We start from the raw sequence: 21,712 nt of genomic DNA, 5'->3' as shown, positions 1-21,712 counted from the left end.
CTTCGATGGAAGGAAACTAAAACCCGAAACTTGACTTCATATACATTAATTTATTTTTTATATTAGAATCAGTAGATTTGGTTGACTTGTACTGCAGCTGCATCATTACAATCAAATGACTGGATTACTTTCTTTACAGACACAAAATGCTCACAATAATAATTACAAGTTTTTAATCACGTCTCTAGCTTCTAATTAGTGGACAAAGTGGACATCCATTTCGAAATTCAGTCACACGAGCTGGAGCTTTGAAAATACATTTTTTCACATTTGATGAGAGTCTATCAATGTCTGGAAATTGTGCCCTTACTTCTTGAGTGAACTTAAGACATCCATGTGTGAGATGTGTTATACCATTTTTGAGAACACTGTTTTCAAAATATTCTACAGCAGTATGTTTCCATGCTGCACATCTGATGACCTTTTGTTTTAGGCTATGGATATGCTGTACTGTCTCACAACATATTATTTACGTAAATGACTCGACTCTACAGCACTGTAAGCATCACCTCTATGGAGACGATTTACAAATCTATATCCATACAACCCCTGACTCACTCAATGACGCAATACAAAATCTTAACGATGACCTTGAATCTATATCTGCATGGGCCAGAAAGTTTGGTTTGACTCTCAATGCAAGAAAATCACAAGCAATCCTAGTGGGACATCAACGTCTATTATGCAACATTACTCCTCCTCTTCCAGACAAGTTAAACCACACAATAATCCCTTTTGCTTCCTGTGTTGAAAACCTTGGAGTTTACTTTGATACGCATTTAAGCTGGAATAACCATGTAACCCATATTACCAAAAAAGTGCTTTCCATACTACATTCCTTAAACAGCATTCGAAAATTCCTTCCACTATCACTCAAGAAAATACTAGTGGAAATACTAGTAATGCCCCACTTCAATTATTGTGATTTTCTACTGACTGGTCCACACCTGTGGAGTAACAGTCAGCGCGTCTGGCCGCGAAACCAGGTGGCCCGGGTTCGAATCCCGGTCGGGGCAAGTTACCTGGTTGAGGTTTTTTCCGGGGTTTTCCCTCAACCCAATATGAGCAAACGCTGGGTAACTTTCGGTGCTGGACCCCGGATTCATTTCACCGGCATTATCACCTTCATTTCATTCAGACGCTAAATAACCTAGATGTTGATACAGCGTCGTAAAATAACCCAATAAAATAAAATAAAAAGAAATAAAAAAAATCTACTGACTGACCTCAATGTCAACCAGTCGCAAAAATTACAACACGTTCATAATTCTTGTGTTCGCTTGGTCTGCGATGTCCGTCGTACTGACCACATTACCCCATCCTTCCAAACTCTAAACTGGCTACAGCTTAACGAACGTAGAAATTTTCATTCTCTTGTTCTCCTTTTCCAAGTCCTTCACACTTCTACACCTACCTACCTTGCCTCCCATTTCAGTTGCCTGTCATCATATCATAATCTCTTCACATGCACGCAAAATAGCCACATACTAGCCATACCAACACATAAGACATCATCATATTCATCATCATACACAATCTTGCTCTCGCGCTTGTGGAATACCCTACCCAGTGACATCAGAGACTGTCGGAATTTAGTAGTTTTCAAAAGCAAGCGTATTAAGCATTTTCTTACTGCGTAGAGTAGGTTTAATTTTTACTTAATCAATAAAAGAAATGCTTCTCTCTTCTTAACTTTTACAATAAACTGTCTGGCTTTTATTAATCAGTTAATCTTTTAGTACTTTGATTTTTATTGTATTTGTAAATTTAACATTAATTGTAATTATAATTGTAATTGTATTCTTAATATTGTAGTTGTAATCCCCTGGTAGAGGGGAAGAGAAGGCCTGATGGCCTTACCTCTACCAGGTTAAATAAATAAATAAAATAAATATTCGGTCCTGCTGGCCTTTAACATTCCTGTATTTTGGCCAGCATTCCATTCTTACACTACTCACATCATTTACACATTATGTGATGCCTGCTCTTTTCCTCACTTATTCATCATCTATGTCCTTTCACGTCCATTCATTTCATTTATTTACTTATCACCTTCTATGTTTTGTATTTATTATCTAGCACTATAAAGCCATAGTAGCTAACGCGACCTTTTAAACTCCACTAACTCTACCACAATAATATCATTTTACTCCTATCTTTTTCCTACTTCCCTCTAGCCCTATCAATTTCATGCATCATTTTCTATACAATTTCTATTGATTTGGGTCATTCCATGAAAATGAGACACTTTCACGAAAAAGAAAAATCTCACGAATCTCTGCTTGTTATATGTAATTTTTTTCGTTATGATCCGAATTTTTTTAACCTGACAACACTGATTGTGTAAAAACAGTTACGTGGGAGAAAAAAACATAAAGAAGTCCGTGGTTTAAGAAAGCGAAATTATCTATTAGAAATCATATATTTGAAAGCACATTTAAAGCAAATAAATCATTACTTTTGTATGTTAAATGGAATTAATAATGAAGTGCTGACCTTTGTTAATAATTATAATGCATAGAAACCGTAATACAATGATTATTTCGTGCTTGATTACAATTATTACAAAGAAAGGTTGAGAGTTCGTGTGTCATGCTCAAATGGATAATTGTTTATATTTCTTCAAAACCATTTCATTTTTTAATATTTCATAAATGTAAAAGTTAGACACGTCACATAACAATCAACTTTTAATACAGACAACATTTTGATTTATGTACAAATTCTATAAGAAAAACACGCGACACAAATAACACAATGACTGTGACACACGAACAAAAATGTTATGTTCATATGTCACTGAAGTTTAGCCTCAAATCCAGTTGCAATTTTTGTTGTTATTGGAAGTCTTTACACCTAAACATAATTAGCAGTGGGATTTCAAAGATTTATTGTTGGATTAGATCATTTTTGTGTGTGTGTGTGTGTGTGTGAACATTCTTCAAAATATGGTCCTATATTGTTGTAAGGGAAAAAGGAACTGGTCACCCTACCCCATTATCTCCTGGCCTAGTTGCCTCATAAATAGTCCTTTCTTGGTATCACTTGTGAGGTCCAGACCTGTCTTTGGACAGTTGACTACACAACAACAATTTTATTGTTATAAAAATAAAATGTGTAGGCCTAAAATTCGTATAAAACATTTACTTTATGTCTAAAGTTGGTATAAAATATTTATTTTTTTTTTTAGTTCCTTGAACTAAAAACTTACAAAAATTGGTTATGTTAATTTATTTCATAGAACAAAACAAGTTTATACATATTTATGGTAAGTAGGTAGCTATCACACTAGGTATACGTATAAATAAATTGGTGGTGTATATAAATGGTAACTAAATTTCTGATATGAATTTAAAATTGTTCTAATTAATAACATTAATTACCTTATCCAAAGTATTATTTAGCAATTCTAAAAGATGGGCCTTTTTTAAATCTATGTTAGTTGTTCTATTGATATCATAAAAATTTATACATTTTGAACATTTTTGTGATAGTATTTTCAAGAATTTAAGTTAGATAAATTTAGTTTGAGTTAGCACAAAAAATGATCAGCCCACTGGATCACTGATCCAACTTCTCCAGTTACCATAAATGCTACAGTAGGCCTACTCTACTACAAAAACAACGGGCAACGTGATCAACTATGCACTCAGTGTTATGTAGTTACATCTAATGTTGCAAAACTTACAACACCGTAGGCAAAAATTTTGAACAAAGCAACACTTGATGATTTTTGGAGTAACAGAATAAAGAAAATAACTTAGGAGAAGATTAATATGTTGTAACATATGATGACATCAAATATGTTACCAGTGCAGCTCAGTAGGCTAAGGCGGTTGCCTGTTGATTCAGAGTTGCGTTCGATTTCTGCTGGGGCTGATTACATGGTTGGGTTTTTTTCCAACCATAAGGCGAATCTCAGGTAATCTATGGCGAATCCTTGGCCTCATCTCGCCAAATACCATTTCGCTATCACCAATTTCATCAACGCTAAATAACTTAGTAGTTGATACAGCGTTAAATAACCAAGTAAAAAAAAAAGTAGGAAAAAAAAAAAGACATCAAATATCGTGGGGAAGTTACAAAAGCTTGGGGTGGCGAAGGGTTTAAAGTGCCTGTGATGTTCAAGGAAGGGAAGTACTACAAATAGCAGAAAAAGTGAACATATTGGTGTACTCGTCACATGACATTACACAGGAGATATCACCCCACATATGGTTGTAAACAACCGTGGATATTTGAAATCTGAAAGTGTTGTTGTTGTTCTCTAATGCCAGGCGTTTGACAATAAAGTCATTTGGCCTCTTCACTCCAATATTTTTCAAAGATATTGTCATGGTCAGCCAATGAAGCACAGATTTTGAGGTGTTCCGAATCCATTTCTTGATTTGAATTGCATAATGGGCAGTTAGGGGACTGATATATTCCAATTCTATGCAAGTATTTGGCCAAACAGTCATGGCCTGTTGCCAATCTAAATGCAGCTACAGACGATTTTCGTGGTAAATCGGGAATTAACTGTGAATTATGATGCAGAGAGTTCCATTTCTTCCCTTGAGATTGTGTTATCAAATTTTGTTTGTTGAAGTCTAAGTATGTAGATTTAATAAATCTTTTCACATAGTAACACGTAGATTTAGTAACAGGTCTGTAAGTAGCAGTGCTGCCCTTCTTTGCTAAAGCATCCACATTCTCATTTCCCAGTATTCCACAATGAGATGGTATCCATTCGAATACAATTCTTTTATTGAGAGACCATTTTAGTTATTTCTACTGTTTGAGATGAAGGTGTATGTCTAGAGACTATTGATAGAATAGCTGCTTTGGAGTCTGACAATATAACTGTATTCTTAAATTTTTTGATGTGGCATAGAAGATTCCTGAGACTTTCACTTCTTGCAATGATTTCTCCATCAAAACCTGTTATTCCATATCCAAGAGATCTATAAAGTTAGAAGAGACAGCACATAACACCTGCAACTGCACCTTGTTCCCTGGAGATCAAGGATCCGTCGGTGTATAAATGAAGCCAGTTTTGTGGAGAGTACCTAATATTAATTGTCTCTAAAGACAATTGTTTCACCATTTCAGTGTTTAGTTCTGATTTCAGTATTTCTTCTGTTAAATTTAGATTATATTCTATATTTAATAGAGTTAAAGGGTTTGGTTTAATTTGTAAGTTTCTTTTAAATTCGGAATGTTGATTTTCTGTTTTAATTCTTGAACCATAGATATAAAACTTTTTTGAGTTTTTAATCTACAGAGAGGACTGTATGAATGCATTGGCATTCATACAGTCCTCCTGGTAATCTGATAAGTTTTTCATATTGGATCAGTGCTTTTTCTTCTATTGTCATTTTGATGCTGTTAATATTAGTGAGAAATCTCATAGAATCTACTGGTGTTCTTTTGATTCCACCAGTAATGAGCCTGAGAGCATGATTTTGAACATGTTATATTTTGTTTATGAAAGATGAAGGAATTAAAATTTCTCCGCAGTACATCAGCACTGGCTGTATAAACATTTTGTATGTGGTGTTCAAAGTATTTCTAGAGCATCCCCATTTCTTTCCTGCTAGTCTTTTCAGAAGGGAGAATCTTTTACGAGCTTTTTTCAGAAATATATTTCAAATGGTTGCTCCATGTTAACTTACTGTCGAAAATAACTCCAAAATATTTGGATTCATAAGTCCTAGGAAGGTGTTGGCCATTGTATTGGATATTGAATTCTCTTTCTTTTTTACCAAGTGAAAATATTTGGCAGTTACTTTTGCTTTAAATTGAGTGTCATCAAATTTGATGTATTCCATTCATGTAGTTGATTTAGAGCTTTAAGAGCAGAATTTTGAAATTTGTCTCTATGTCTGTGAGATCTGGAAGTCCACAAAACTATATCATCTGCAAATAGTGCTGTTTTCATGTTTGATTCTTCTAATAGGGAGGGTAAGTCATTTATATAAATATTGAAAAAAGTTGTGATGAGGACAGCGCCCTGGGGTAGACCTCGATATGTTTGTTTGTAACTAGAAAGTGGGTTATTGAATTTAGTAGCAATGAATCTTTGACTAAGGAATTCTGATAACCATCTCAACATATTGGGGAGATACCTAATTTCTGGAGTTTGAGTAATAATTTCTTTCTGCAGAGTCATATGCTTATTGAAAGTCAATAAATATTGCCAAGGTATCTTCTTTCTTGTTAAAACTGTCTTTTAATTCTTGGCCAAGGTGTATGACTTATTCATTAGTAGAGTGCAGTTGTCGAAAGCCGGCTTGCCTTGGTGATAAATGATTTTGGGAGCCTAAATACCAAGTTAATTTGTTGGAGATCATTGACTCCATAGTTTTTGCTATCATGCTTAATAGTGATATTGGTCGATAACTATTAACATCATAAGCAGGTTTCCCTTTTTTGTGAATTGGTATAATGACTGCTTTTTTCCAAGCTGCAGGAATTGAGGTATTCCATGATAAATTGAAATGGATAAAAGTACATACTTGACTTTTTCCCTCAGATGTTTAAAAAATTCTGAATGAATGTTGTTGGGACCAGGAGATTTCTTGGTTTTTAAATTTTGTATAGTTAGAGTTAATTCTTTGGAAGTAAAGTTTTGATGAAATATTTCAGGTTTTTTGATAGTACTAGTACAGAGCGTTCGCCTACGGGTGGGGCCAGGAAAGCGGCCTGCCTGCGGTGTCGCTTGTGGGAATCGTCTATCCGTAAGCTTCTGCTTTTTATACTATACTCTGTAGTGTTTTAATTTTAAAAGTTTAGCAGCAGTAAAGACTGATGTTTTTGAAACACTAACTTCCTGTGAAACATGTCTTAGAGATTTATTAGGAGAGTGTGTAAATGATGCACTGATTTCATCAATTCTTTCTTCCGTCAATACTCTTTATTTTCGCTTAGGAATTGTAGCATTTATCGACCCTGTTGTCCTTAATTTGTTAACAAGACGTCTAACAGCTTCTCTACCCTGAATTGGAGCACCCGGATATTTCACTTCAAATTGCCTACGCACCTCTCTACATGACTCTGTTTTCACATATGCATCATACATAAAAACTCTCTGTTCAAGCGTGAATTTTGCATCTTGCATTGTTAACAAATTTTACACACACACTGAATATTTAAGCAACTGTGTCAAGAAACTGCACTGTACGTGTTAAATATTGCAACATCTGGCTCACAACTGATAACTTGTCGACCTTGATGTCCTTGATTGTCGAGCGTGTCTCAACAACTGCGCGCACAAAGCGGCGTATCAGTATATGCCGTTTTCCTGGCCTCACCCATAGGCGAACGCTCTGTAATATTGTTTTTATTATTTTTATGAAATATTCTTTTCATAAATTTGTAAGTTTTTTTGGTATTGAGATGCAATCTATGAGAGTTTGAGTAGTGCTTATTAAATGCTTTTGCTATATCTCTACTATCTGTTAGCGTTTTGTTATTATGAATAATAGGTTGGCTAGTATTTTCCTGTATATTGGAAATATTCTTCAGAAATTTATATGTTTAAGCGCTATCGGTTCTGTAATTAATATTTTCAATAAATTTATTAAAACTGTTCTTTTTTGCTGTTATGATTGCTTTTTTAAGAATGGCAGTCTTCTTCCTCCAATCTTGAGTATCTTCTGGTGTTTTGCTATGTTCTGCTTTGGTTCTTGCTTTATCTCTATCTTGTTTCAATAAAGTCAGGCTTTCTGTCCAGAATGGGGTGTATTTTTTTGGTTTGCCTCGTGGAATGTGCTTTTTTGAATAATGAAGATGTCTACATTATTATCTGAAAGTATATTGGCTAGTTCAGTCTTCTTAGCTGATGTTATACACCATTATAAGATGTTTAGTTGATTCTGTACCATTAAAGTAGTCCCCGCCCGGATATCCGATTGCGGGACTATTTTACCTCCAGATAATTTTTCCTTAATGGTACTCATTTCATATTGGAGTGGTTAAATGGCAAGTTGTAGCCAATTTAAGTGAACACGATATTTTAACGTTTTAATGACTACTTCATTTACACACAACCCCCAGAATGTCTAGAGGACCACACCTGCTGTTGGTCGACGGGTCTACTAGACATAGTTGGGAGATCACCAGCTTTCCCTTCTTAAGCCACTGGAGGACGATTTTAGTGCTATAGCAGGTCAGCACTAGAAACAGAAAAGTAGAAAGGGTAGGAAGGAAAGTGAAATGAACCCCTAGGCCTCGAATGCTCTAATACCCTCGGGATCAAAGAAAGTAAGAGTTGTCAGAGGACTGGATAGGATAGGGTAAAGAGGGAATTAGGTATTGAATAGAGAAAAATCATACCAAATTCGGTGATTAACTCATCAAGCTGACCAGTGCTAATTGATGAGTAGCCCTTCCTTTTAGTTCAGCTTGTAAAATTATGCTTACTAACAGCTGCACCACAGGAAGGTAGGGATGGGACATTGGGTATTTGTCCAGATTGGTTTCTTAAAGCCTTCAATGGAAAGGATTAATGGCTCTCCCCCTGTATTCGATAAATACCCTTTTGCAGCCAAAATCTGAAAGGATATTTTAATATGATCAAGTGTTGTTTTGCATAAGAACTGTAGGCACAGTGTCTTTCACAAGAAATGATGCATTATAGTGCATTTAAAACAATCAACATGACAGAAATGTTCGTGTGTCACAACATATTTGCAATATATTATTTGTTAATGGCACTGTTATTTTTTTTAAAGCTTGTGATTTAGCCGTTACATGTACTACACAAGTGTCTTAATAGTTTGGAAAACAACTGAATGCTTTCATATCATTTGGCACAATAATATGAACATTTTCATTTTAGTAATAAATTAAGTGGCAAGAAAATGTTCGTGTGTCACACCATACAATATTTGATATTTTTTAAATTATTAATTATTCCTTTTCACTAAGAATTTGTGTTTATATTTAGGAATGCTTATGTTGAAAGACAGCAATGTATTTCTCATGAACTACTAAGTATTTAATTAAATATCCTGTGAAGATCATAGTTACTTCGAAAATGTTACGTGTGTCACTATGGAATGACCCATTTACCGTTGCAAACTCTTCATTGTTTTAAAGCTCTTTTAAAGAGCTCACTTACTGAAGTATAATTCAAAGAATCTAGAGCTCACGAAAGAAAACATGGGTTTCTGTATTCATTACACCACTATGACATTGGCAGACAATTCACAGAAAAGGTCTTTGTAAGAAACATGCAAACAACACTTTCTTAAACATGAAAGTTACCACCAGCATCTCAACTTATCTGTATACATGCTGAAGCTCTTTTAAACTAACTGCACTCTTCTGTTGGGAGTAGAGTGGTCTTAGGTAGTAAACAAAGAAGTACACAATGTTTTCCGGGCTCTAATCATAACTGTGTGTATTCAATGCCTACCCACTTCACTTATGTCATTCGAGTTCCGCATATTGTGGATAGATGGCAGGACTGTGACTTATTTTCAAGTTGCACACCACTTTGGTGGGCCACACTGTGCGTGATGTGTATCTGTCGAGAGTTATGTCATGTACTAGGCAGAATGTAAGTGTAGTGTAGGGAATAGGTGAGGATGATGATAAAGATGAGGAAGGGAGAAGGGGAAACTCTGTGCTGGTATGTAGCCTACTACTGTCGAATAGCACCAAGGGGATGCCAGACTTTAACATCCCATCCGACAGAGGAATCACTATCAACAGTGACATATGCCTTCACTTCAATGTGCTGCTTAATACAGGTAAATTGGTGCACAATCTAGTGATTAGAAGTTGTGCACCACCACCTCTCCTATTCAGAGGTAGAAATTTTACACGAAAATCTTTAATTCTGCTGGGAATCGAACCCAGGTCAGGTAGTCTGGAGGTAGACGCGCTAACCACAGAGTTAACTTGGCGGACCTCTAATCATAACTTGGGTAATAAATTTTGCTATTAATTTCAACAAGAAGCAATGTTTTTACTCTATGACTTTGTAGTTTTCCTGATATGTTTTTAGGCATTGTATTGACAATTACTTTCCGTTGTTTAATTTTATATATTCTACTACTTCATATTATTAACAAGTTATTTTTTCAAATAAATTGACTACTGTTCTTGAAGTGACAAGTTTATTTCTTCTTTGACCAAACTGGTTTCATACTTTTTATATTTTCTTCAATTTTATGGTAGAAGTCAAACCATCAGCATTATGTAAGGATGCAAAGTGGTTTTTGTTACAAACAATAAAATATGAGAGTCGAACTGACGTAAGTACGTCCAATGTTAGATAAATGCACACATACAGCAGTAACTTTGATCAGTGAATGGCTTCCTTGCTATAAGGAATTTTTATTTTTGTTTCAATAATGTAGTGAAGTATTTAGAAAAATGTTGGATATTGCTACTGGCTTCAATCTCCAAGTCACTCTAAGGATCCAAAGTGAAAATCACAAATATAAGATTGTTGAGCATGGTCTGCAGTCTTCTGGGAAGTAGATTTTGCCACTTCAGAAACGTCTCCTTATTTTTATGAGGTAAAAAATGTTCTTACTTCCTTGCAACCTTTAAATCCAAAATTACAGTATGTCAGAAAAATTCAAAGCTACTAAAAGAATGCAATATATACTTTTTCTGTGTCCCTTAACAGGGGCGGCTTTCGAAGGGGGGCTGTGGAGCTGCAGCACCCCCAGACATTTGTGGCTCTTGTCTCGTTGTGTTGTGAAATACATTTATTATACAGTCTCTATTTAGCGGCTCGAATTTTTATAAAATTTCGCTCTCATTAACATGCACGCAATCCACCCCTGGTGCTGCCAGAGCGAAACCAGAGACAAGGACTATAGGATGAAGCCACTTCCTCCCCTGGAGCTGCCAGTCTCGTCTCGGATGCTTTGCGCGTTAGTTTTACCCCTCCCCCTGCTGCCCCTTGCCGTGAATCCAGAGTTTCCAGATGCTGCAAAATTTGCAGCAGTTTGTCAGTAGCGTGCAGTTTTAAATACATTTTCTTTAATGTTGTGAGTATAACAGTTGTTAAATCTGACAGGGAAAATATGTTATTTTTTAAAGTTGTTAAATTCATTTGTAATATCTCACTTATGTTCTAGTATAACCAAGGATAATTTATTGATGTCTAAAAATGAACTTCCTCCCTAAACGATAACGAGGGACAGCCACAAACACCCGAATCAACAGTCTCTGCTCGCACGCTGTGTTGAATAGTCATGTTGCTGTTATAAGAATCAGTCGCAAACATAGTGAATAAGTAAAATATCCTTCAGGATACAACTGGAACCTAAGCTCATGGGTATGAAATTATTGTTTAATAAATTTAAAAATGTAGTTACACATAATTATTATAATAAAACACCATATTTCAAAGTGTGTATGCACTATGCTGAAAATTTGTTTCAATTTTCATTTAGGCTTTAAAAAAATTATAAGTCTGTCTAAGTTTTAATTTTGTTATGATAACATAGCTGCATGTGTATATTTTAATATCCCGATTTAACATCTGTGGCATGTTTGCGCCTTTTGAGTAAAACTGCATTTTTTTTGTAGATCGGAGTCAGAGGCTGGGACATTTCGTCGTGACTCGCCAAGAGCTTCATGAAGTACTGTGTGCTAAATCTTCAAATAAAGCCTTGTATGAGTATGTCCTCAGGAGATATGACTTAGAACATTGTGCTAGTAATGTATTGCACAGCATTCAATTGACTTTAAGTGCATTTAAGTGCGAATTTGATAAGCGCTGGAAGCAGTGCAGTCGAAAGAAAGACAGATTTTTTTTTTTAAATTGCAGTTCTTGGTTGGAAAAAGAAATTAGATTTCCCGAGAAGGTTTACGATGCCTATAACATATCTCTTGTAGTTCAACAGTCTCAAATTTCTACTCATAGGGTAGGAAGACCTCGGAAAACTTTCAAAGAAAGTTGAATGAAAACCAAATGGAAATTAATACAGCCATTAACAGAGGAATGTGAGACTGAAGCCGGATGGTCTATGGCGAGTCCTTGGCATCAACTCCTTTGATTAGATTACCCCCCTTTGATTTGATTACCTGGTTGGGTTTTTCCGAGGTTTTCCCCAAACCAAAAGGCAAATGCCGGGTAATATTTTGGCGAATCCTCGGACCTCACCTCATCTCACGTCTCGCCAAAATATTGTAAAAAATTGCACAAAATTAAAAAAATTGTAGAAAATTACAGTTGGGACGGTCGTTCTGTGCCGGTGTGCTTGGTTACTTGAGCAACAGAGTGAGTTTATAGAAACACGTGACTTACCGCCTCGGCTGGGATCTGCAGAGTGTAGTGACATCATCATGCGCAGTTGGTTCCAGGATGTGCGATGAATGGCGCATTCCACTCACAGTTGTCCAGTATCACTTATCACATCACACGTGTTATCATAATAAATACAAACTGATTATAAACATAACATGATATCCATGGTTCAATTATATAGCAATGAAGAGAAACAGACGCAATCAATATATCTAATCATCAGACAAACTTTCGATACCAGATATATCACCACCATTGTCGTCGTGATTTTCGTTATGATCATCATCTTCATCGTCGTCGCTTTCACTACTGCTGTCTCCGCCCGTAATTATGAAGCTTTCAATTACATTTTCCATAATTCCTTCCTGTTCAATATATTCATCTTCGATTTTTTCAACATGTTCACATACTTTTTCCCATTTTTCTACACTAATGTCATCAACCCGTTGTTGGCACAATTTCATCACTTGCTCTAATTTAAAAGTTGTGTTTTGACCGGCTACCCACTGCTTGATATCTGCCCAAATCAATTCCAATGGATTTAGCTCAGGTGAATACGGCGGCAATCTGAGTACACAATGTCCATTCATAGCTAAGAGATTGTCAATCACGTAAGTTTTATGAAGTGGCTTATGTGTTTTAATGAGCCCATAAAGCTCCACTTTCAGCATATTTTCCTGAAACTGCACATTGTTTCTTCTAAGCCAGTCCTGCATATCACTTTTCTTTGAATTACTTGAGGGAGCTTTATGCAACTGCACGTTATGGTAAGGTGCGTTATCTATTATAAAAACAGATCTAGGGGGCAAATTCGGAATCAACTTTTCCGTTATCCACTTCTGGTAATTGTTGGCATTCATTTCATGATGGTAGTCTCCAGTTTTCCTGTTCGATTTAAACATCAGAAATGCGCCAGGTACAAAACCTGCTCGACCCCCTGCATGAACAATAATAAGCCTAGGTCCTTTCGAAATAGGCGCCAGTAAACCTGAGGTTTTGTCATCACTCCAATTTTTTGGTCTTGTATGCGTGCTATGAATATACGTTTCATCCTCGTATATTAGAGGCCTACCTTCTTCTCTGTATTTCTTTATTGCGCGTAAATATGATACGCGGTGTTCTCGAATATCATGCCTTTCCTGTAATACCGTTTTATTATTTCTTGTCTTCTTCCATTTAAACCCCATATCACGTAAAATGATCTTTAAACTTGTACTACCGCAGTTAAAGTTTATGGCATCTTTTAGTTTAGGTAGCAGTTTACTGACAGTGGGCACTGTTTTGTCATTTATATAAAAATTATAAATTGTCTGTCGTATAACTCTTTTATCAAAATCATCAACATCTGTGATGCGCTTCGGTACACGAACTTTACCGGGCGTTCCAAAAGAGGTCCCTTCTTCCTCACACTGTTTTCTTTCTTTAATTATCTTTCTTATTGTTCTTTCGGGCACTTTAGTTGCTGCACTCACTTGTTCTTGCACCTTTTTCAGCGGTATTAAAAAGTCTCCAGAAGCTGCTTCACTCTTCATGAAAGAATGTATATTGTTCACAACTTCCTGAGTTTGGCTATGCAGTGTTTTTGTGCCAAGTTTAGACTGAATAGGAGGCATTTTAGTCTACACAAACACACACAACTGCAATTTGCCACGATAATAAATAAACAATATGAATATGAACTAACTAAACTAACAAACAGCAATTATCACGCACGTGGCAGGACGACGTTACACAGCCAAGGCTTTCTGCGAGACTGGCCACTTGCCATATTCTGCGCATGCGCGAGAGTGTAGGCTCACTGGCTAGCTACCACATGATTCTCACCGGCACAGAACGAACGTCCCAACTGTACTAAATTGTAAAACTATAAAAAATTGTAAAAATTGTAATTGTAATATTGTAAAATTTTGACTTGTTCCACATCTTAAAGCTTCATTGCTCATGTAAGATTTATGGAATAAAATAAATGAATGACTGAATGAATGAGGAACTTACATTAACTGCAGAGGTTTCTTTGAGGACTTCTGGAAAAAGGGATGTGGCAGTAATCATTAAGGAAATTACGCAGACTACTCCCAGTAGGGCCAAAAAATATAAAAGGGTCTTTAAATCGCCTGCATTTAAACCCATACCATACTCCAAAGAAGAGCCTTTAGCATTTATTGTAGATAATAATTTAACAAAAAAACAATATATTAATATAAGAAAAAGAGATAAAGCAAGAGGATGTGACATTTATCCTGCATGTAATATCATAAGACAAGCGAAACTGCAGTGCTACCTGCCAAGAGAGAGTATAAAAGTGACTTACATTTCTGCTGAAATAGATCTGCAATCGATAGTTGATCATACTATCAAACGTCTTGTGGCTGCACAAGAAGATGTATTTAGACAATGTGTTGGTGGTGATGAAACTATAAAAGCAGTAATTAAGTGGGGTTGTAATGGCAACAGCAGTTATAGGGTATACAAACAGACATTTCTAACTGAAAATGTCGAATACTTGCAAAGTATGGGTTGTAAGGAGAGTAGATAGACTAGATCTAGTAGTACCTGAGGTGGATCAGGATGAGATTCTACGAGAAGGTTGTGAAACTACCTAGGGTTGAATGGATGTAGTTTCTAGGGTTGAATAATTTTGTATTATTATGTTCAAGTGTTGTTTATTTCATTGTTCATTAAACTATAGTTAATATTGAACAGTGAGTGCTTTTAGTGTAATTAGAATATGAGACAACTCAAATCCCATTACAGCAAAGTTTCATGGATCTAAAGAAAACAGATGGGTAGTATGCATCACAGAACTAGGGACTAAGCCAAGCCAAATTAATTTGATCACTTGTACAAGGGATAACTATCCTCTCAAAAAACCGTCCAACTTTGTCGCTGAACTAGGGACTAAGCCAAGCCAACCTAATTGTTTGTACAAGGGAAAACTACCACCTCAACAAACTTAACCTTGTCACTGAACTAGGGACTAAGGCAAGCCACGCTAATAATTTGTACTAGGGATAACTGCTGTGTGTGTAACTGCAGATAAATGAGTGCAATAACGGCTCAAGTCGTTATGCAGATTTTAGGCTCTACTCCACTCAAATATAGGAATTATGTCCAAATACAATTCCAGTATAAGTTATTGGATATAATTTGGAATTTTATTCTCTCACTTATGGCAGTGGTTCTTAACCTTTCCCATTGTCAGCGATCTGAATTTACAAAATTTGCTATTATACTCCCTGAAAAAGGGTCACTCTATTTTTATTTTAAATATGTGTTTTAACGATTGAGAGTTCACCTGCACCCATCCTATGCTGCAGAAACATGTTAGTACCTTAGGTGTTACAAGAAAAACAATATAAATAATAATAATAATAATGCAATACATATAAAAGTAAGTTTAATAACATTAAATTTTATATTACAGAATCAAAACACGGGACTCCATTCTCATTAAAGAACCTCAACTCATCTACTCGTTAGATACTCATGCTTGTTTTCAATCCTTTTCAACAGAGGCCTACGACCTTTTTAAAAAGTTATATTCTTTACGTCTGTTAACGAAAGTAACAAAAAATACCCCTATAATTATCGTAATCATTTACTTTATAAAACTAATAGTGACTTTTAAGGAGTACAAATTAATGAACAACATGATTGTTTTTCAGATATCTAGTTCTGAAACATCTCACACCTCTCAGTGTACTCCAGGTTAAGAACCACTGTGTAACTTATAATGCATGCATATTGAATACTGCAGTTATTCACCATTAGGGTAGTTTGTGCAGGACCAATGAGTAGGAAGTAACACTTTCAAGCTTACTGCATTTATTCATTCACATAATCAGAATCGAATCCTTTGCCAATCGGGTGTGGTGGTTATTCTGAAAACAAATGAAATAAAGGATGGTCACGTAATTATATTTTTATTATCAAAGTACATTTTATATTTCTCTAAACACAACTATATTCCCAGGTTAAACATCTTCAAATAAACATGAGACAAAATGTTATCACACTTTTCCATGATCTTGAGACTCTAAAATCCTCAACATTTCCATTTCTCTTTTCTCCTGCACTTTTCTTATGCAATCTTCGATCTCTTCCCGATGAGTTTTATTATCTGGTGGAAATACAGCTCTTCTAGTCTTTGTTACCCATTGTTCAAAATATTCTGGCTGATTAAAGTAATGAAATAGCATTACTGGAAAAGTAATATATAGACCCATCTTCAGAACTTCAAGCTTCCAGTCCCCCATATTTCGTAAGCTTTAATTATATCAGAAAGGAAAAGTTTGTTTTCAATCAAGTAACGTTTTATCACAGTAACTAACAAATCTCGTAGTCATGAACACACTCACTTGGCTGCCCCACTTCCTGGAAGTACAAAAAAAAAAAAATGAAATTGAAAACTGTTTTATTGCCCAAAAAGTATTTAGGCCTATTGAGAAAGACTACACCATGAATTTTGCTAAAACAGTTCTTTGCATGTTGTTTCTTACAGTAAGTAACTTAGGTCTGCTATATATGTAGCAGTGACTGAAGTAATTTAATTGGTGTTTACATGTTAGTTGTAATGTATTCGAGGTTAAATGACACTTATAGTAAATGAGTAATTGAACGTTTATGATTTATTTTAAATTATTAGTCAGCAAGCGATCATGGTTGATGGAAGTTGCGAGTTGAAGGTTTTTCAGTGTACGGACATGAACAGGGAAGAGAACTGAATTTTTGTATCAAGCATGATGTTTCGAGAGATTTCATGAAATTTAATGTCTGTGATCATACACTTTCGTTAGAGTAATATTTAACTTTAGCAGTTCATTACAACACCCGTTACGAGAAATATGCTAAAAGAAGAGTGTACTGTACCTATTATAAATTAGCATATTCTGGAAGTTTCTTTAAGGCTCGATTGTATAAACCATTTAATCTTAGATCAGAGGTTAAATTGATCCTTGTTTCAGCTGAACTTGGAATTTTGTGTTGTATAAAGTCTAATCTGAGATTAATTTGTCTCAAACTAAAGTCAACTTTGACTGAAGAAATTTCTCCGATTAAGTTAGATGATCCAAGTTCAGTTATTTCTTTTCTGTTTGAAATATACGAGTGACAGATTGTGCAAATAAAATATCCATTATTATTAATATCAATAGATATGTTAGGTACATTTATATATATTTCTTTCAATTTCTTGCCTTAATACACAAACATTCTTATATTTTATAAGGCTCTATCGTGTTCAGCAGTATCAAATAACATAACCTATAATTATATTATGTTTATAACAACCATTAATTATTAATGGATATGATAGGTACATTCATAAATGTTCAATTAACTGTATTACTAAACGAAAATTGTCGTTTTATAAAGCTTTATTATGTTTAGCAGTATCAAACACCATAACATGATAACAACTTGGAGAACAGTCAACCTTCTTCTTATTGTCCGCCATTATTTACATTGCAAAAAAAAAAAACAGTGTCTCCAACAGAGTGTAATACGGAAAGTTGCGAAAAAGTAGTTGTAAAGTCGCTAGATTTCTCATTATCAACAAAGAAAGATTAAATTTTGTCACTATGGGGTGCTAAAAAGGTCACTAAATCCCTATTTAAGCAATATAAAAGTTAAAAGAAATTGTTGTTGAAAAAGAGTTAAAATCGCTAGATTGGCAACACTGAACAAACCTGTATAACATGGTCCGCGCATCACGTATTTCACCTGTTTATGCGATGTTGCCAAATCCTTTTCACGTGAACTTAGATTGCATTTGAACCAAGGTAATTTGATCGCAGAAAAGTTTTATACAATAGAAGAAGTGTCTGAACTCGGTTTACTTTTCGATCTTCGATCAAAGTTGATCTTTAGTCAGGGAGTTTTATACAATTGGGCCTAAGAGAAGTAAACCTAAACTGACTTTATTGGAAGTTTTCATTTGGTTGTGTGTTGCCACCCCTTTGGGTCTACTGGAGAATACGATACAAAACTACTTTTTTGTGTTGATATTCTTTTGTATAAAGTTTATTATGTTGGCTATAACGTCATGAATCAATACCTACTTTGGTTTGTTTTGTAATGTGCTTCAGTTACTACATAAATTTATGAGATTGATTAATGACAAGATAAAATTTCACTGCCAGTGACAAGGTTAGGTACGATTTGATGAGGAGATAGATAGGATTTTAGGTAATTATTACTTTTGTACAAAATTTATAGAATTAATTATGTTCTTCAAAATCACCAATTTTAGGGATTTTACAACATGTCGAAAAAGAAAATAAAAGTGGAAAACACGAAACATAAAGTTAATTATTCTTATCCCTGCTAAATTTATGTTGGAACAGCCAAGCAGCCGAGGTATGTGACAAGGTTAGTGGGTTAGTTGAGGGGATATATACCTAGCCTACTAATGTGACAAGATCACTTATATACATATTCTCTCAACTAACCCACTAAGCTTGTCACATACCTCAGCCGCTTGATCGTTACTATATAAATGTGGCAAATATAAAAATAATTACCTTCATGTTTCGTGTTTTCTGCTTTTCTTTTTCAACGTGTTGTAAAACCCCTAAAATTGACGAATTTGAAGAACAAAATCAATTCTATCAATTTAGCAGAGAAGTAAATAATTGAAGCCTTGCCCTGAATAGGGATCTAAGCTCCAATTCTATTCTTTTGAGAAATTTAAGAAAAACTAACTACAACTAGATCCGTCTTTCACAACGAACAAACTTCGGCTTTGGAATTTCAACCTGATGTAGTTGCCATAGCTATCGACAGATGTCCCCATATGATAGAGAAACTATCGTAGATTCCTATTCCACTAATAACTCGTTTTCGACGATTGTGGCACTTAGATCCCTATTTGAGGTAAGGTTTCAATTACCAGATTTTACTGTCAGTATCAAGGTGAGGTAGAGCTCGAAGGGGAGTATGATTATTGATAAGGATTTATTAAATGTTCATGTTTTACTAGTATTTTTGTAAAAAAGTATAAATATTTATCCACTGTTAGTAACGAGATTAGGCAGGGTTTGATGAGGAGATTGGTTAGTGACAATGTAGGATTTCACTATTAGTGACAAGAGAAGATACGATTTTTTGCAGAGATAATATTAATGACAAATTATGGTGTATTTCAAACAGTTATTAAAATTTTTGACAATTTTCATGTTTTTATATCATATTCTACATAGGCCTATGAGCAGTCAGGTTCTGCAGCACCCATTTTACGATAATATGTTATGATTTTTTTTTCGCATTGTAGCCTAAGCATTTTCTACAGGTGAGCAGAATTTTGTGGGTCCTGTTAGTGGTGCTTCAACTCAAATTATGGATTGTAAGTGGCAGTGAGGTGAGTATGAAGATTTCGAAGTCTGGAAGAAAGTGAATTTTGTTGGTTAGATCTATGTTGCTCAACGCCATTTTAAAAGCAAATAGCCTACTCTTTGAAGTAGCATACGTGTAAGGGGAAAGGAACTGGCGACCCTACCCCATTATCTCCTAGCTTAGTTCCTTCACCTATAAGGTATGAGGTTCAAACCTGTTTTCGGACAGTTTACTATTAAAAGAAAAAACGGTAATTTTAAAGACACGATGGAAAGACATGCCACAGATGACGTCACAACTACTATAGAAATATGAATATTGAACTAAAATTATTCTCTTATTTCCTCTCTCTTCCTTCTCTACTTATTTTCTTTTCTTTCCTCCTATCTTTCTCTTTTCTCGTTTTCTCTTTTTTCTCTTCTCTGTTTTCACATATCTACAATTATAGCCTACTCTAGTTTTATATATATATAAAAGCTACATTACATTTTATTTATTCAGCACTGCCGACATAGAGATTCCATCCAGGAGCCTTTACATCTCACTATTTATCCAACACTTAGCCATTAAGCCAAGGAGACAAATTACAAATCAACAGTCAAAATCATCTGTAGAATTATAACAATTATTTCTATAATAAAAGTCTATAAACAAAACAATAGATGGCAGTATACGTACTATCAAATCAGAGTCTGTATCAAATAGGTCGAGAGCTTATAAATTCCTACTTACTGTCAGTAGCAGACATTACTTTCATGAATAGGCTACGTGCAGTATGGAAGCTGGTAGTAGTAAAACTGTGCAACGTGAGAACATATAGAACACACGTTAATGTGGATACATATTATTATATCATCACTAGAAACTATAGAAAAAAGTATTCAGCTTTGTAGAGAATGTAACTTACTTTCATCAGAACAACCAAAGCATTATGTACACTGTGAAAAACAATTGAAAGTTGTCACAAACGATCATTAAAAGTGAATTTTCCCTTCGAATTACAATGCAGTAAGTGTAAGAAAAAGACTGCTACTACAAAGAAAACTTGGTTTGAGGACACCACCAAAGTGTACTCAGGATACGGAAAACAGAAATTAAGTCCAAAAGCTTATAGGTACTAGTCAAGAAATAATCGAAGTAAATGATGAATAAAACAGATATATATATATATATATATATATATATATAAAACATGGCGGTATATATCCATTATACCAACTACCTTGTGAAGTCATCTATGACATCATATCTTTCCATCGTAATTAACTTAAAAAAAAACAAATACGTGCTTTTTAAAAAACAAACAGCTGAATTGTTGTATTCTGTATGTAATGTTGCGGTGGGTGTTGGGTTGGGTTAGGTTAAGATTAGTTATTGTTTCTCAGAATGTTTTTTTAAGTTTTCTATTGCTTTACAGGTTAGAAAGTGCTTAATTTTCGTCATTCTTGAGAATCTGTTTCTAAAAAATCAGTGGTGTAGTTGTTCTCAATATTTACATTGTCGTTCTAATAGTCTTTCAATCACATAGAGCTAGTAACCATCTCTTCCGATTTTGCAGCAGCCATAATTAGTAACCGGTTTGCGTAAGGTTACCAAAAGATTAAGATTAAATTGAAATCCATGCATCTACATTTTGCGTTAAAAACCTTCCATTTATTGCAGGTAGGCTTATATGAATTTTAAAATGTTTTAAACACACTACACAACCGACGTGTTTGTAATGCAAATAGGTAGAATGCTAGAGAACGCACTGAATATTATAAACATAACTATATTTTAATTTACCTGAAAATATTTATATGTATTCTATGTAAAATACACATAAGATTTAACAATTGTTATAAGATTAGAAAGTTCACAAAACTACATTCGCCATATTCGTGTCTTCTGTTCCCATAATTCGTCTGTATCAGGGTCGCCAATAGTGAAAAATTAACTTCTCTCTCAGTCTTGAAATATCTCTACGGTTTTACACATTTGTACGTTAGGTGGCAGTAAAATTAATCCCACTCCAAAAAATTATGATTCGTTTCTGAAATGATAATGTAGATGTCGTGGGCTGATAAACCAGCACGAAATTATGCTGTATGTAATTAATATGTAGTTATAGGTCGCGCCAGGGAT

General features: G+C 34.8%; 1 protein-coding gene across 3 annotated transcripts in view; it reads right to left on the bottom strand.

Moving 5' to 3' along the window:
- Positions 1-21,497, bottom strand: part of LOC138691009 (uncharacterized) — a 68,758-nt gene extending 47,261 nt beyond the window's left edge. For 2 of the 3 annotated variants that reach the window (XM_069812647.1, XM_069812650.1), the window contains exons 1-2: positions 21,374-21,497; positions 16,022-16,137 (exon numbers count right to left, since the gene is read on the bottom strand). The gene's annotated coding sequence lies outside the window, so the exon portion shown is untranslated. Of the gene's footprint in view, positions 1-14,567; positions 14,671-16,021; positions 16,138-21,373 lie in introns of all 3 variants that reach the window. The other variant, XM_069812648.1, reaches the window with a different exon arrangement.
- Between the last annotated feature and the right edge of the window lie 215 nt (positions 21,498-21,712).

This window comes from Periplaneta americana, chromosome 16 (genome assembly GCF_040183065.1).
Source record: "Periplaneta americana isolate PAMFEO1 chromosome 16, P.americana_PAMFEO1_priV1, whole genome shotgun sequence".
In the NCBI taxonomy this organism is placed as follows: domain Eukaryota; kingdom Metazoa; phylum Arthropoda; class Insecta; order Blattodea; family Blattidae; genus Periplaneta; species Periplaneta americana.
Note: the sequence above shows the minus strand (reverse complement) of the source record. Positions and strands in the feature narration are given on the sequence as shown.